This window comes from Pristiophorus japonicus, chromosome 7, assembly GCF_044704955.1.
Source record: "Pristiophorus japonicus isolate sPriJap1 chromosome 7, sPriJap1.hap1, whole genome shotgun sequence".
NCBI classification, from domain to species: domain Eukaryota; kingdom Metazoa; phylum Chordata; class Chondrichthyes; family Pristiophoridae; genus Pristiophorus; species Pristiophorus japonicus.
In genome coordinates, this window is record NC_091983.1 from 80932191 (window position 1) to 80949315 (window position 17125).

General features: G+C 44.7%; 1 long non-coding RNA gene across 1 annotated transcript in view; it reads right to left on the reverse strand.

The window, feature by feature from the left end:
- Positions 1–17125, reverse strand: part of LOC139267175 (uncharacterized) — a 59477-nt gene that overhangs the window by 39002 nt on the left and 3350 nt on the right. The window lies entirely within an intron of this gene.

Consider the following 17125-nt stretch of genomic DNA (forward strand, 5'->3'; position numbering starts at 1 on the left):
CTATCTCCTCCTTAAATATATTCAATGACCCAGCTTCCACAGCTCTCTGGGGCAGAGAATTCCACAGATTTACAACCCTCTGAGGGAAGAAATTTCTCCTTAACTCAGTTTTAAATGGGCGGCTCCTTATTCTGAGACTATGTCCCCTAGTTTTAGTTTCTCCTGTGAGTGGAAATATCCTCTCTGCATCCACCTTGGTGAGCCCCCTCATTATCTTATATGTTTCGATAAGATCATCTCTCATTCTTCTGAACTCCAATGAATAGAGGCCCAACCTACTCAACCTATCTTCAACCCCCTCATCTCCGGAATCAACCTAATGAACCTTCTCTGAACTGCCTCCAATGCAAGTATATCCTTCCTTAAATACAGAGACCAAAACTGTACACAGTACTCTAGGTGTGGCCTCGCCAATACCTATACAGTTGCAGCAGGACTTCTCTACTTTTATACTCCATCCCTTTACAATAAAGGCCAACATTCCATTTGCCTTCCTGATTACTTGCTTTACCTGCATACTAACTTTTTGTGTTTCATGCACAAGGACTCCCATGTCTCTTTATACTGTAGCACTTTGCAATTTTTCTCCATTTAAATTATAATTTGCTTTTCTATTTTTTCTGCCAAAGTGGATAACCTCACATTTTCCCACATTATACTCCATCTGGAAGTCTGGAAGGTGGGGTAGTGCTATTGATAAAGGATGGAATCACTGTAATAGTAAGAAACGAGATTGGCTCAAATGATAATGGTGTTGAATCAGTTTGGGTGGAGATCAGGAACAATAAGGGGAAAAAGTCACTGGTGGGCGTAGTCTATAGGCCCCCTAACAATAGCAACTCTGTTGGTCGGAGTATAAACCAGGAAATAATGGGGGCTTGTAAAAAGGGAACAGCAATAATCATGGGTGACTTTAACCTCCATATTGATTGGACAAATCAAATTGGTCAGGGTAGCCTTGAGGAGGAGTTCATAGAGTGCGTAAGGGATGGGTTCCTTAAGCAGTCCGTAACGGAACCAACCGGGGGCAAGCTATCTTAGATCTGGTCCTGTGTAATGAGACAGGATTAATAAACAATCTCCCAGTAAAGGATCCCCTCGGAATGAGTGATCATAGCATGATTGAATTTCAAATTCAGATGGAGGGTGAGAAAGTTGGCTCTCTAACCAGCATACTAAGCTTAAATAAAGGAGACTATGAAGGTATGAGGGCAGAGTTGGGTAAAGTGGACTGGGAAAATAGATTAAAGTGTAGAACGGTTGATGAACAGTGGTGTACATTTAAGGAGATATTTCACAACTCTCAAGAAAAATATATTCCAGTGAGGAGGAAAGGATGTAAGAGAAAGATAGCCATCAGTGGCTAACTAAAGAAATAAAGGACGGTATCCAATTAAAAAAAAGGGCATACAAAGTGGCCAAAACTAGTGGGAGGACAAAAGACTGCGAAGCTTTTAAAAGCCAGCAAAGAACGACTAAAAAAATGATTAAGAAAGGGAAGATAGACTATGAAAGTAAACTAGCGCAAAATATAAAAACAGATAGCAAGAATTTCTATAGGTATATAAAAAGGAAAAGGATGGCTAAAGTAAATGTTGGTCCCCTCGAGGACGAGACCGGGAAATTAGTAATGGGGAACATGGAGATGGCAGAAACTCTGAACAAATATTTTGTATCAGTCTTTACGGTAGAGGACACAAACAATATTCCGACAGTGGATATCAGTCTTTATAGTACAGGACACAAACAATATTCCGACAGTGGATAGTCAAGGGGCTATGGGAGTGGGGGAGGAACTTAACACAATCACAATCACTAATCTTTACATTAATACCAAGCAGAAGCTCCTAGTGGAGAAACTCCATTTTAAAAAGAGTAATGTACAGTTTCCATGCAGGTTAATGGGGGCTACAGTGGGTGGCAGGGTGGGGGTGGGGGGGGGGGGGGGGCGGGTGAGGGGTGGGAGGAACTTAACACAATCACAATCACTAAGGAGCTGGTACTCAGTAAGATAATGGGACGAAAGGCAGATAAATCCCCTGGACCTGATGGCTTGCATCCTAGGGTCTCAAGAGAAGTAGCGGCAGGGATTGTGGATGCATTGGTTGTAACTTACCAAAAGGTTGGATTAAGGGGAAACAATGGATGTGGTGTATTTGGACTTCCAGAAGGCATTTGATAAGGTGCCACATAAAAGGTTATTGCACAATATAAAAGTTTACGGGGTTGGGGGTAATATATTAGCATGGATAGAGGATTGGCTAACTAACAGAGAACAGAGAGTTGGCAACCAGTAACTAGTGGGGTGCCGCAGGGATCAGTGCTGGGACCCCAACTATTTACAATCTATATTAATGACTTGGAAGAAGGGACTGAGTGTAACGTAGCTTTGCTGACGATACAAAGATGGAAGGAAAAGCAATGTGTGAGGAGGACACAAAAAATCTGCAAAAGGACATAGACAAGGTAAGTGAGTGGGCAAAAATTTGGCAGATGGAGTATAATGTTGGGAAGTGTGAGGTCATGCACTTTTTCAGAAAAAAATCAAAGAGCAAGATTTTATTTAAATGGAGAAAGATTGCAAAGTAGCGCAGTACAGCGGGACCTGGGGGTACTTGTGCATAAAACATAAAACCCTAGGTAACTTGTAGCATACCGCCACCAGAGGACATACCTGTTGGAGTCCCAAGGGATATAAGCAAGCCTCCCACGATGCACCTGCACTTTGGAGTTTGAATAAAGGAGCTAAGGTCACACTTACTCATGTCTATAGTACTCAGTCACATTACTTTATTATGAGCTTAACAACTAGCGACGAGATAACGAACAATCACGCGAAAATGCAGAGAACTGTTGGTATCCTGGAGAAATTCTCAGAAGGGGACGATTAGGAGGCCTTCGTGGAGCGACTCGACCAATACTTCGTGGCCAACGAGCTGAAAGGGAAGGAGAACGCTGCCAAACGAAGGGCGATCCTCCTCACCATCTGTGGGGCAACAACCTATGGTCTCATGAAGAATTTTCTAGCTCCAGAGAAACCAACAACTAAATCGTATGAAGAACTGTGTATGCTGGTCCGGGAGCACCTAAATCTGAAGGAAAGTGTTCTGATGGCAAGGTATCGATTTTACACGTGTCAACGGTCAGAAGGCCAGGAAGTAGTGAGCTACGTCGCCGAACTAAGGCGCTTTGCAGAACATTGCGAATTCAATGGATTCCTTGAGCAAATGCTAAGTGACTTCTTTGTGCTTGGCATTAGCCATGAGGTTATCCTTCGAAAACTACTGACTCTTGAAACACCGAACCTGAGCAAAGCCTTAACGATTGCCCAGGCATTTAATGTCCACCAGCGATAACACTAAACAGCGATAACACTAAACAAATTTTGCAGCATAAAGAGGTTTTGGCAAGTACTGTACACAAACTAACGTCATCCTCAGACAAGAATGCATATGGCAGAACGTACACGCCTGCAGCTGCACGACCTCAGATGACCCAGAGTCCGCCAAATGTTAATGCGAGGCAGTTAACACCTTGTTGGCGCTGTGGAGGTGATCATCGAGCCCATCAATGCCGCTTCAAACGCTATGTGTGCAAAGGCTGTGGAATAATGGGACACCTCTAGCAAATGTGCAGACGAGTTGCAAACCCTGCAAACCACCACGTTGCAGAGGAGGATCGATCCATGGCGGATCAGGCTGAACTAGAGACTCGAACCGAGGAGGCAGAAGTATACGGGATACACACCTTCACCACGAAATGTCCACCGATCATGCTAAAAATCGAACTGGACGGAATTCCAGTATCCATGGAACTGGACATGGGTGCGAGTCAGTCTATCATGAGCAAAAAGACCTTCGACAGGCTGTGGTGCAACAAGGCACACAGGCCCAAGCTTAGCCCCATTCATACCAAGCTAAGAACTTACACTAAAGAGCTGATCCCTGTAATTGGCAGCGCAGCAATAAAAGTCTCCTATGATTGAGCAGTGCACGAACTCCCACTATGGATTGTACCAGCAGATGGTCCCACACTGTTTGGCAGAAGCTGGCTGGGAAAAATCCGCTGGAACTAGGAAGATATCCGAGTGCTTCTGTCCGTCGACGACGCCTCATGTGCCCAGGTTCTGATCAAGTTCCCGTCGTTGTTTGAGCCAGGCATCAGAAGTTTCTTAGCGGCGAAGGTACAGATCCACTTGGTTCCCTGTATACGACCCATCCACCACAAGGCACGGGCGGTGCCATATATGATGCGAGAGAAAGTGGAAATTGAGCTGGACAAGTTGCAGCGAGAAGGCATCATCGCGCCGGTGGAGTTCAACGAGTGGGCCAGTCCGATTGTTCCGGTTCTCAAAGGCGATGGCACGGTCAGAATTTGTGGGGACTATAAAGTAACAATTAACTGTTTTTCGCTACAGGACCAGTACCCGCTACCCAAGGCAGACGACCTATTTGCGACCCTGGCTGGAGGAAAGACATTCACCAAGTTGGACCTGACCTTGGCCTACATGATGCAGGAGCTGGAGGAATCTTCGAAAGGCCTCACCTGCATCAACACGCACAAAGGTCTGTTCATCGACAATAGATGCCCATTTGGGATTCTATGATGACTGGGTATGGGGGAAATCACAAGAGGCTGCTTTTGAGAAAGCCAGAAATTTGTTATGTTCCAACAAACTGCTTGTTCTGTATAACCCATGTAAACGTTTAGTGCTTGCTTGCGATGCGTCTTCGTACGGGGTCGGGTGTGTGTTACAACAGGCAAATGAATCGGGAACATTGGAACCGGTCGCCTATGCACCCAGGAGTTTGCCCAAGGCCGAAAGGGCCTACAGCATGATTGAAAAAGAAGCTCTGGCATGTGTTTACGGGGTGAAAAAAATGCACCAGTATCTGTTTGGTCTCAAGTTTGAGTTAGAAACTGACCATAAGCCACTCACATCGCTATTCTCAGAGAGCGAAGGGATTAATACCAATGCCTCTGCCCACATCCAAAGTTGGGCGTTCACGCTGGCTGCATAGAACTATGTAATCCGCCTTAGACCAGGCATAGAGAACTGCACTGATGCTCTCAGTCGGCTACCATTGCCCACCACCGGGGTGGAAATGGCACAGCCTGCAGACATGCTCTTAGTGATGGATGCATTTGAAAACGAAAAGTCACCCGTTACGGACCAGCCAGGATCCTTTACTGTGCCTTGTTAAAAAAACTGTGTCCTCCATGGGAGCTGGTCCAGCATCCCAGTGGAGATGCATGAAGATATCAAGCCGTTCCAGCGGTGCAAAGACGAAATGTCCATACAGGCGGACTGTCTCTTGTGGGGCAATCGCGTGGTTTTGCGTAAGAAAGGCAGGGAAATGTTCATATGCGACCTACACAGTACCCACCCAGGCATAATAATGATGAAAGCTATAGCCAGATCCCATGTGTGGTGGCCTGGCATCGACTCAGATTTGGAGTCATGCGTGCACCAATGCAACACTTGCTCTCAACTGAGTAATGCACCCAGAGAGGCACTGCTAAGTTTGTGGTCATGGCCCTCCAAACCATGGTCTAGGATCCACGTTGACTTTGCGGGCCCGTTTCTAGGCAAAAAGTTTTTGGTTGTTGTGGATGCTTATTTAAAATGGATTGAGTGTGTAATAATGTCTGTAGGCACATCCATTGCCACTATCGAAAGCCTACGATCTATGTTCACCACGCAGGGCCTGCCTGATGTCCTTGTCAGCGACAATTGGCCGTGCTGACCCGCAATGGGATCAAGCACATCACATCAGCCTCGGTCAAGCCCGCATCCAACGGCCAGGCAGAACGGGCAGTCCAAACCATCAAGCAAAGCTTGAAACATGTGTCTCGGAAGATTCTCTGAAGACCCGCCTGTCCTGAGCCCTGCTCAGCTACCGCACCAGACCCCACTCGCTCACCGGGGTTCCCCCAGTCGAGCTGCTCAAGAAAAGGGTGCTCAAAACAAGGTTCTCTCTTGTCCACGCTGATCTCCATGATCATGTCGAGGGCAGGCGGCATCAACAAAGCATGTACCATGATCGCGCAAACTTGTCACATGATATTGAAGTCAATGACCCTGTATTTGTACTCAACAATGGACATGGGCCCAAATGGCTCGCTGGCACCGTCATAGCCAAAGAAGGGAGTGGGGTGTTTCCGGTCAAACTTGCTAATGGACTAACTTGCAGCAAGCATTTGGACCAAATCAAACTGCGATTCACAGACAGCCACGAGCAACCCGTGGAGGACACCATCAACTTCGACCCCCCAACACACACACACACACACACACACACACACACAAGTGGCAACCGACATCACGGTCGACTATGAAGCTGAACTCACCATCCCCAGCAGCCCAGCAAGGCCAGCTGCCCAGCAAAGAATTAACCAACTCACCCACACCTGTATTTGTACCGAGACGATTGACAAGGGAGTGAAAAGCCCCGAATCGTCTCACCCTGTAAACAAGTGTACTATTGACTTTGGGAGGGAGTGATGTTATGTATGCAACCCTAGGTAACCTGTATCATACCGCCACCAGAGGGCATACCTGTTGGAGTCCCAAGGGATCCCAGCATCCCTTGGGAGCACTGTATATAAGCCGGCCTCCCACGCTGTACCTGCACTCTGAAGTTTGAATAAAGGAGCTAAGGTCACACTTATTCATGTCTACAGTACTCAGTTACATTACTTTATTATGAGCTTAACAGAAAGTATGCAGATAAAGCATGTGATCAGGAACGCCAACAGTATCTTGGCCTTTATTGCAAAGGGGACGGAATATAAAAGCAGGGAAGTCTTATAAGGTATTGGTGAGGCCACCCATGGAATACTGCGTGCAGTTTTGGTTTCCATATTTACGAAAGGATATATTTGCTTTGGAGGCAATTAAGAGAAGGTTCATTAGGTTGATTTCGGGGATGAGGAGGTTGACTTATGAGGAAAGGTTGAGTAGGTTGGGCCTCTACTCATTGGAATTCAGAAGAATGAGAGGTGATCTTATCGAAACGTATAAGATTATGAGGAGGCTTGACAAGGTGGATGCAGAGAGGATGTTTCCACTGATGGGGGAGACTAGAACTAGAGAGCACGATTTTAAAATAAGGGGCCGCTCATTTAAAACAGAAATGAGGGTTGTAAATCTGTGGAATTCGCTGCCTCAGAGAGCTGTGGAAGCAGGGACATTGAATAAATTTAAGACAGAAATAGACAGTTTCTTAAACGATAAGGGGATAAGGGGTTATGGGGAACGGGCGGGGAAGTAGAATTGAATCCATGATCAGATCAGCCATGATCTTATTGAATGGTGGAGCAGGCTCAAGGGGCCTTATGGCCTACTCCTGTTCCTATTTCTTATGTTCTTATGTTCTTATCTGCCAAATTTGTGCCCACTCACTTAGCCTGTCTATATTCCTTTGCAGATTTTTTGTGTCCTCCTCACAATTTGCTTTCTCACCCATTTTTGTATCGTCAGAAAACTTGGCTACTTTACACTCCGTCCCTTCATTCAAGTCATTAATATAGATTGTTAGTAGTTGAGGTCCCAGCACTGATCCCTGCAGCACCCCACTAGTTACTGTTTGCCAACCGGGAAATGATCCCTTTATCCCGACTCTCTGTTTTCTGTTCATTAGCCAATCTTCTATCCATGCTAATATATTACCCCCAACCCCGTGAACTTTTATCTTGTGCAGTAACCTCTTATGTGACACCTTATCGAATGTCTTCTGGAAATCCAAATACACCACATCCACTGGTTCCCCCTTATCCACCCTGCTCGTTACATCCTCAAAGAACTCCAGCAAATTTGTCAAACATGATTTCCCTTTCATAAAAACGTTGCTTGATTGAATTATGCTTTTCCAAATGTTCTGCAACTGCTTCCTTAATAATGGACTCCAGCATTTTCCCAACAACAGATGTTAGGCTAACTGGTCTATAGTTTTCTGCTTTCTGTCTGCCTCCTTTTTTAAATAGAGGTGTTACATTTGCAGTTTTCCAATCCGCTGGGACCTCCCCAGAATCCAGGGAATTTTGGTAGATTACAACCAATGCATCCACTATCTCTGCAGCCACTTCTTTTAAGATCCCAGGATGCAAGCCATCAGGTCCAGGGGATTTGTTCGCCTTTCGTCCCATTATTTTACCGAGTACTGCTCATTTAGTGATAGTGATTGAATTAAGTTCCTCCCTCCCTACAGCCCCTTGGTTATCCATTATTGGGATGTTTTTTGTGTCTTCTACCGTGAAGACCGATGCAAAATATTTGTTCAAAGTCTCTGCCATTTCCCTGTTCCCTATTATTAATTCCCCAATCTCATCCTCCAGGGGACCAACATTTACTTTAGCCACTCTTTTCCTTTTTGTGTATCTGTAGAAACTCTTACTATCTGTTTTTATATTTCGTGCTAGTTTACTTCCCTCTCTTTATTATTTTTTTAGTCGTTCTTTGCTGGCTTTTAAAAGTTGCCCAATCCTCTGGCTTCCCATTAATCTTAGCCACATTGTATGCCTTTGATTTCAATTTGGTAGCATCCCTTATTTCCTTAGTTAGCTATGGATGGTTATCCCTTCTCTTACAGTCTTTCCTTCTCATTGGGATATAATTTTGTTGAGAGTTAAGAAATATCTCCTCATCTTGGTTCTAAAATAATAACCTCGCTCTCTCAGATGCTGCCTAACCTGCTGAGATTTCCAGCATGTTATGTATTTGTTCCAGATACCAGCATCCACAGTATTTTTCTTTTGTGTTATAACCTTATTTTGCTTCCAATGATTGGACTACCTTGGCATCCACCCCAAGGGGCACAAAAACTTTGATTAAAGAATCACAGCTTGCAAGAACTGCCTCTGCACTCCTTTAATCACATACAAGGGTCTTCGGAAAGGATGGTGGAAACATTTGAAGGAGCATATGGTCTTACGCTCCGCATCGCGATTTACCTTTTCGAATGTAAATTAATTTCGTAAGCCTACACACCACCGCACCTCAGTTGAATCTTCCACCTTATCGACCGAATTCAACTATCATTTGATGATTTTATGGGACATTGCTCTGCGTGTCAAGCTTCAGCCAGCTCAAACGACACTGCAACGTCTCTTTGATTCATCTGAATGGCTCACCTCTACGGAACATTACATCTACTATTTAGAGATTCTAATTACATGTTGTTCCACTAATTGTATGAAAAAGTACTTATCATTTACTCTTCAAAGGAACCAGCTCAGACTCGATGGGCTAAATGGCCTCCTTCTGTGCTGAACTATTCTATGATTCTTCAAAATTCTGTCCAATTTGAAATAAGGCAAAATATTGCCCTTGGAATGATTTAGAAGAACTTTGATGTAGCACATGCTTAGACTATTGTAAATCACTTGAAATTAATATGTACTCTTGAAACTTTGTTTGAGAAATATTGACCAAATCCTGCCCTTGCTGCTTGTTGGTCAAGAGGGGGGTGTAAAAGAATTCTGTCATAACTTCTTTAAAAATAAGACAATACCTTATAACTTCTTTAAAAATTCTACCAGAGAACTTCTTTAAAAATAAAACAAGCTGAATTTGAAAACCCTGGCCATGAAAGTATTCTAATCTTGAAGGGCTGACCCTTGATAAGTAACTTTATTAACTTCTTAAAACAAGACAATTGTTGAAATAAGCAGTCAGCTAAATGGCTTAATCTGGATTGTCCATCATAAACAAATGGCATCTGCCCTCTCGACCATAGATGGTAAACTAAACAATGGACATGTGTGGACACAGCATTCTAGCTGAATGGCAAAATGTCAAGTATCTATGGCATAAATAAGACCAAATTCTTGGGACTATGCATAGTTAGAACTTCTTAACAACACTCAAGTGCCCATCGCACAAAGAAATGACATCTGCCCTTTGAACATAGATGGTAAACTGACAATGGGCATTTTATTGATAGTGGTTTGTAATGCAAAAATCAGCTAAAAAATAATTAGCGATCATTAACTTGATCAACAAGAAATGCTTGTGGAAAACAACCAAAAAGGGTATAAATATTGAAAGCTCAGATGAGATTTTTAGACTCGCTTAAACGGACATAAGCATTTCTTGATATCAAAGTAAGGCAGAAGGCATCGTGCCTGCTCGATGGTCTTCCACTTCTCGGGGATTTAAGGTAAAAGCTACCTTGATAATTGATTGATATCCTGCTTAAACAATTTTAAGAACTGTAATACTGTAACAAAGTTTAGATTTAAAAGTAAGATTCTCTATTAGAAATAAAATTATATTTTTCATCTTTTTTTAGAACTGTTAACGTTGCAATTGACTGGCTCATCAACTGTAAATTGCAAATTGGTTCTTCAAATAAACCTCTATATATTTTAGGTTGTCTCTCATAGTTTTCAGTATCACATCTCTGTACACTCTTTTGGTGAAGAGGTACATTACTCAGGAGAGACCCCTGGCCCCTTACAATATCCAGGACATTACAATCTGGCTAAAACTTGCTAAAAAGTGCTATCTGGAGGATAGTAACATTCTCGGGTCGTTCTTTTCCTTAAGGGAGAGATGGACTGGACCTTTAGACCCAGTTAACGTCTTTAGGATTCGGCTACCTCAACCTTAAGTTGAGAGTGAACACTTGAGGAGTGATAGCCCCAAAGGGGCACGGATTGTAAAAATTGTAAAAGATTGTAAAAATCACCACAGATTGGTTAGTCTATCTGGCAGCTCTCCCAATTTTGGCACAAGTTCCCAGGTGTTAGTGAGGAGGACTTTGCAGGGTAGACTTGGTTGGGTGTGTCTTTGTCATGTCCAAAGCCGGTGCCGAGGTTGATGCTGGGTGGTTCGTCGGGTTTTATTCTAATTATTGTTTTTCATAGTGGTTTGGTACAACTGAATGGCTTAGAGGAGAGGTAGAGGGGTGGAGATGTTTAGAGAGGGAATTCCAGAATTTAGGGCCTAGACAGCTGGATGCATGGCCACCAATGATCCAGCGAAGGGAGAGGGAGGTGCACAAGAGGCCAGATTTGGAAGAATGCAGATGTCTTGGGGGTATGGGAGATATCATCATCATATCATCATAGGCAGTCCTTCGAAATCGAGGTAGACTTACTTCCACTCTAAAAGTGAGTTTTTAGGTGACTGAACAGTCCAATACGGGAATTACAGTCTCTGTCACAGGTGGGACAGACAGTCATTAAAGGAAAGGGTGACTGGGGAGACTGGTTTGCCGCACGCTCCTTCCGCTGTCTGCGCTTGTTTGCTGCAAGCTCTCGGCAACGAGACTCAAGGTGCTCAGCGCTCTCCCGGATACACTTCCCCCACTTAGGGCGGTGTTTGGCCAGGGATTCCCAGGTGTCGATATGGATGTTGCATTTTATCAAGGAGGCTTTGAGGGTGTCCTTGAAACGTTTTCTCTGCCCACCTGGGGATCGTTTGCCGTGTATGAGTTCCGAGTAGAGCGCTTGCTTTGGGAGTCTTGTGTCAGGCATGCGAACAATGTGGCCCGCCCAACGGAGCTGGTCGAGTGTGGTACGGGAGTACATATATAAGAAAGACGAGGTTATGGAGGAATTTAAGCATGAGAATTAGAATTTTAAATTTGAGGCATTGGTGGACCAGGAGCCAATGTAGATCAGTCAGCGAGCACATGGGGTTGGGTAACGGAACGTGGTTCGCGTTAGGATACAGGTAGCAGAGTTTTGGATAAGCTCACTTTTATAGAGGGTGGAAAATGGGAGGCCAGCCAGGAGTGTGTTGAAATACTTAAGTCTACCAGTAACAAAGGCATGGATGAGGGTCTCAGCAGCAGATAAGGTGAGACAAGTGTGGGGACAGGTGGTGTTACAGAGGTGGAACTAGGTGATCTTTGTGATGGAGAGGATATGGGGTCTGAAACTCAGCTCAGGTTCAAATAGGACACTGAGGTTGCGAACAGTCTAATCTAGCCTTAGACAGTGGGCAGGGAGGGGGATGGAATCAGTGGCAAGGGAACAGGTCTTCTGGAAGACAATGTCTTTGGTCTTCCCAATTTTAATTGGAGGGAATTGCGGCTCATCCAGGACTAGATGTCAGACAAACAGGCTCATAACACAGAGGCAATAGAGGGGTCGAGAGAGGTGGTGGTGAAGTAGAGCTGGAGCATGTGTGTGGAAGCTGACATCATGTTTTCAGATGATATCGCAGAGTGGCAGCATGTAGATGAGAAATAGGAGGGGGTCCAAGGATAGATTGTTGGGGGACTCCAGATGTAACAGTGTGGGGGTGAGAAGAGAAGTTATTGCAGGAGATTCTCTGGATATAATTGGAGAGATAAAAGTAGAAACAGGCAAAGGGAGTCATACTCAGCTGGACAACAGACTAGAGCCAGTGATGGTCTGGTCAACCATATCAAAGGTTGCAGACAGGTCGAGTAGGATGAGTTGAGCTATTGCACCACGGTCACAGTCACAGAGGATGTCATTTGTCACTCTGATTTGGCTTGTTTCAGTGCCATGGCAGGGGTGGAAACTTGATTGCAGAGGTTCAAATATGGAGTTGCAAGAAAGATGGGCATGGATTTGGGGGCAATCACATGTTCAGGGACTTTGGAGAGGAAAGGGAGTATGGAGATGGGCGGTAGTTTGCAAGATGGCAGATTTGAAAGGGAGGGGACAGTACCAGTGAAGAGGGAACCATTAACATTGTCAGCTAACATGGGTGCCAGGAATGGAAGTTGGATGGTCAGCAGTTTGGTGGGACTAGGGTTGGGAGAGCAGGTGGTGGGTCTTTAGGATAAGATGAACTTGGAGAGTATGAGGGGAGATAGGAGAGAAACTAGAGAAAGATGTATGTTCAGGGCAAGGGGGAAGGTAAAATTATTAATTCATTCTCAGAATGCAGGCAAGGCCAGCATTTATTGCTCACCCCTAATTGCCCTTGAGAAAGTGGTGGTGAGCTGCCTTCTTGAACCGCTGCAGTCTTTGTGGTGAAGGAGCTCCCATAGCGTTGGTCGGTAGGGAATTCCAGGATTTTGACCCAGCGATGATGAAAAAGTGGCAATATATGCTCATGTAAGGATGGTGTAACTTGTTGGGGAACTTGGAGGTGGTGGTGTTCCTATGTGCCTGCCACCTGGTGATAGAGGTCACGGGTTTTGGAGGGGCTGTCGAAGAAGCCTTGGTGAGTTACTGCAGTGCATCTTGTAGATGGTACACACTGCAACAGAGGGTACCGTTTAAGGTGGTGCAGAGTGCAGATTGAGTGGGCTGCTTTGTTCTGGATGGTGTCAAGCTTCTTGAGTGTTGCTAGAGCTGCACCCATCCAGGCAAGTGGAGACTATTCCATCACACTCCTGAATTGTGCCTTGAGATGGTGGAAATGTTTTTGGGAGTTAGAAAGTAAAGCACTCACTGCAGAATACCCAGCCTCTGACCTGCTTTTGTGGCTGGTGCATTTAAGTTTCTGTTCAATGGTGACCCACAGGATGTTAATAGTGGGGGATTTGACGATGGCAATGTCATTGAATGTCAAGGTGAGGTGTTTGGACTGTCTCTTGTTTGAGATGGTCATTGCTTGGAATTGCGTGACACAAATGTTACTTGCCACTTATCAGCCCAAGCCTGGATGTTGTCCAGGTCTTGCTGCATGTGGGCATGGACTGAAGAATTGTGAGTGAAACTGAACACTGTGCAGTCAGCAGTGAACATTCCAACTTCTGACGTGATAGAGAAAAGGTCATTGATGAAGCAGCTGAAGATGGTTGGGCCTAGGACATTGCCTTAAATAACTCCTGCAGTAATGCCCTAGGGTTGAGAGGATTGGCCTCACAACCATCTTCCTTTGTGCAAGCCATTGGAGAGTTTTCCATCCTGATTCCTTTCGACTTCAGTTTTATCAGAGCTCCTTGGTGCCACACTTGGTTAAATGCTGCCGTAGTGTCGAGGGCAGTCACTTTCAGCTTACCTCCGGAATTCAGCTCTTTTGTTCATATTTGGACCAAGGCTGTAATGGGGCCTGGTGCCTCGTGGTCCTGGTGGAACCCAAACTGAGTAGGTTGCTGGTATGTGCCAATTAATAGCACTGTCGATGAAACCTTCCATCACTTTACTGATGATTAAGAGTAGGCAGTTGGAGCAGTAATTGGCCAAATTGGATTTGTCCTGCTTTTTGTGGACAGGACATACCTGGGTAATTTTCCACTTTGTTAGGTAGATGCCAGTGTTGTGTCTGTACTGGAACAGCTTTGCTAAAGGTGCTAAAGGCACTGGAGGATTCCAAATGTTACTATTCAAAAAGGAGAGAGGGATAAACCTGATAACAACAGGCCAGTCAGTCTAACGTCAGTGGTGGAAAAACTACTACAGACTATTGTCAAAGACAAAATTAATTTGCATTTGGAGAACCATGGGTTAATAAGGGACAGCTAGCGCGGATTTGTTAAAGGCAAATTGTGTCTGACTAACCTGATTGAGTTATTTGATGAATCAATAGCGAGGGTTGATGAAGGTAATGCAGTAAATGTTGTATATATGGACTTTCAAAAGGCATTTGATAAAATTACCTCGTAACAGATTTATTTGGAAAATAGAAGCACACGGCATTAAAGGCAGTGTGGTAACTTAAGTATGAAATTGGCTGAGTGATAGGAGACAGAGAGTCGTGGTGAATAGATGTTTTCCTGACTGGAGAGAATTATGTAGAGGGGTTCCCCAGGGATTGGTATTAGGTCCATTGCTTTTCTTGTTATATATAAATGACTTGGACTTAGGTATAACGAGTTCAATTTTGAAGTTTGCGGATGATACAAAATATTGCAACGCAGTAAGTAGTAAACAAGATAGGAGCAGACTTTGAGAGAAAAAACATGCACAGGCAGTATAATCTAATTGTGCACTATTTTGAGGGGGAGTGCAAGAAGAGAGGGATCTGGGGATGCAGTCACAAACCTATGAAGGAGGCAGGGCAAGTTGGTTAAGAAAGCTTATGGGATACTTGGCTTTATAAATAGGGGCATTGAACACAAATGAAAGGAGGTCATGCTAAACCTTTACAAATCCCTGATTAGGCCTCAGCTAGAGTATTGTGTACAATTCTTGCACCACGCTTCAGGAAGGATGTCAAGACCCTGGAAAGGGTACAGAAGAGGTTTACTGGATGAAACCAAGGATGATGGGATTCAGTTATTTAGAGATACTGGACAAGCTGGGATTGTTCTCCTTCGAGCAGAGAAGGTTAAGGGGAGACCTAATAGATGTATTCAAAATTATGAAGGGTTTGTTAGAGCAAGTAGGGAGAAACAATTTCCTCTGGCAAGTGGGTCAGTAACCAGAGATCATAGATTTAAAATAACTGGTAAAAGAACTAGAGTGGAAATGAGTTTTTTTTTCACACAGAGGGTTGTTAAGATCCTGAAAGGGTGGTGGAATCTTCAAAGGGCAATTGGATATGTACTTGTAGAGGAATAATTTGCAGGGGAAAAAGCTGGAATGTGGGACTGAATTGGACAGCCCTTTCAAAAAGCCAGCTCAAGTGTGACGGGCCAAATGGTCTCTATCTATGCTGTAAGATTCTATAAATGTATGATTTAACATACATGCACTCTGTGTTATAGCTTCACCAGGTTGGTATCTCATTTTCAGGTATGCCTGGTGCTACTCCTGACATGCTCTTCTATACGCATTATTAAACCAGGGTTGGTTTCTTGACTTGATAATAATGGTAGAGTGAGGGATATGCTGGGCTGTGATGTTAGATTGCGGTGGAACACAATTCTGCTGCTGCTGATGTCCTACAGCTCCTTATGGATGCCCGATTTGAGTTGCTAGATCTGCTCTGAATCTATCCCATTTAGCACATTGGTCGTGCCACACAACACAATGGAGGGTGTGATCATACATGTGTCTGGTTAGACCACATAAAATCATAGAGTGATACAGCACAGGAGGCCATTCAGCCCACTGGCCTGTGCCAGCTCTTTGCAAGAGCAATACAATTCGACTCATTTCCCTGCTCTTTCCCCATAGCCCAGCAAATGTTTCCACTTCAAGTATTTATCCAATTAAATTTTCAAAGTTATTATTGTTGCTTCCACCATCCTTTCAGGCAATGCAGTCCAAATCATAACAATTCACTGCATAACAATTTTTATCCTCATGTCACTTCTGGTGCTTTTGCCAATTACCTTAAATCTGTGTCCTCTAGTTACCGACCCTTCTGCCATGGGAAACAGTTTCTCCTAATTTACTCTATCAAAACCATTCATGATTTTGAACACCTCTATCAAATCTCCCCTTAACCTTCTCTACTCTAAGGAGAACAACCCCAGTTTCTCTAGTCTCTCCAAGTCTTTCATCCCTAGTACCTTTCTAGTACATTTCCTCTGCACCCTCTCTAAGGGCATGACATCCATCTGGTGCCCAGAATTAGCCACAATACTCCAGCTGGGGCCTAACCGGTGTTTTATAAGGATGTAGCATAACTTCCTTGCTTTTGTACTCTATGCCTCTATTTATAAAATCTGTAAACCTTGTTAACAACCTTCTCTACTTGACCTGCTACCGTCAAAGACTTGTGTACGTACACCCCCAGGTCTCTCTATTCCTGCATCCCTTTAAAATTGCAGTGATTATATGCGTTTTTTCTGTATCTGCATCTTCTGGACTCCACCCCCGATGCCTCTCGTGCATGCGCAGACTCCTCGGACCCGAAACCGGAACCGGAGCCCTGACGAGTCCGCTGCTTCCAGTCTTTGTATTATTGTGGTCTTCATTGGGAGAGAAAACATTGGATGTATGGGACGGAGAGAGGTGGCGGGGGGGGGGGGAAAGAGAGAGAGAGAGAGAGGGGGGGGTTTAGAGAGAGAAAGAGAGGGGGGTGGAAAGAGAGAGAGAGAGAGAGAGAGAGAGGGGGAAGAGAGAGAGAGGCGGGTGGGGGAAAGAGAGAGATGATGGGCGGGGGGAGAGAGATGGGGGAGACATGAGGGGGAGGAGACATGGGGAGAGAGATGGTGGGGAGAGAGATGGGGGGGAGACACAGGGGGGGGATGAAAGAGAGAGACAGATTGGGGGGGGGAGAGAGCTAGGGGGAGACACACAGGGGGAGAGACAGAGAGATGGGGGAGAGACACGAGGGGGAGAGAGGGGGGAGAGATGGAGG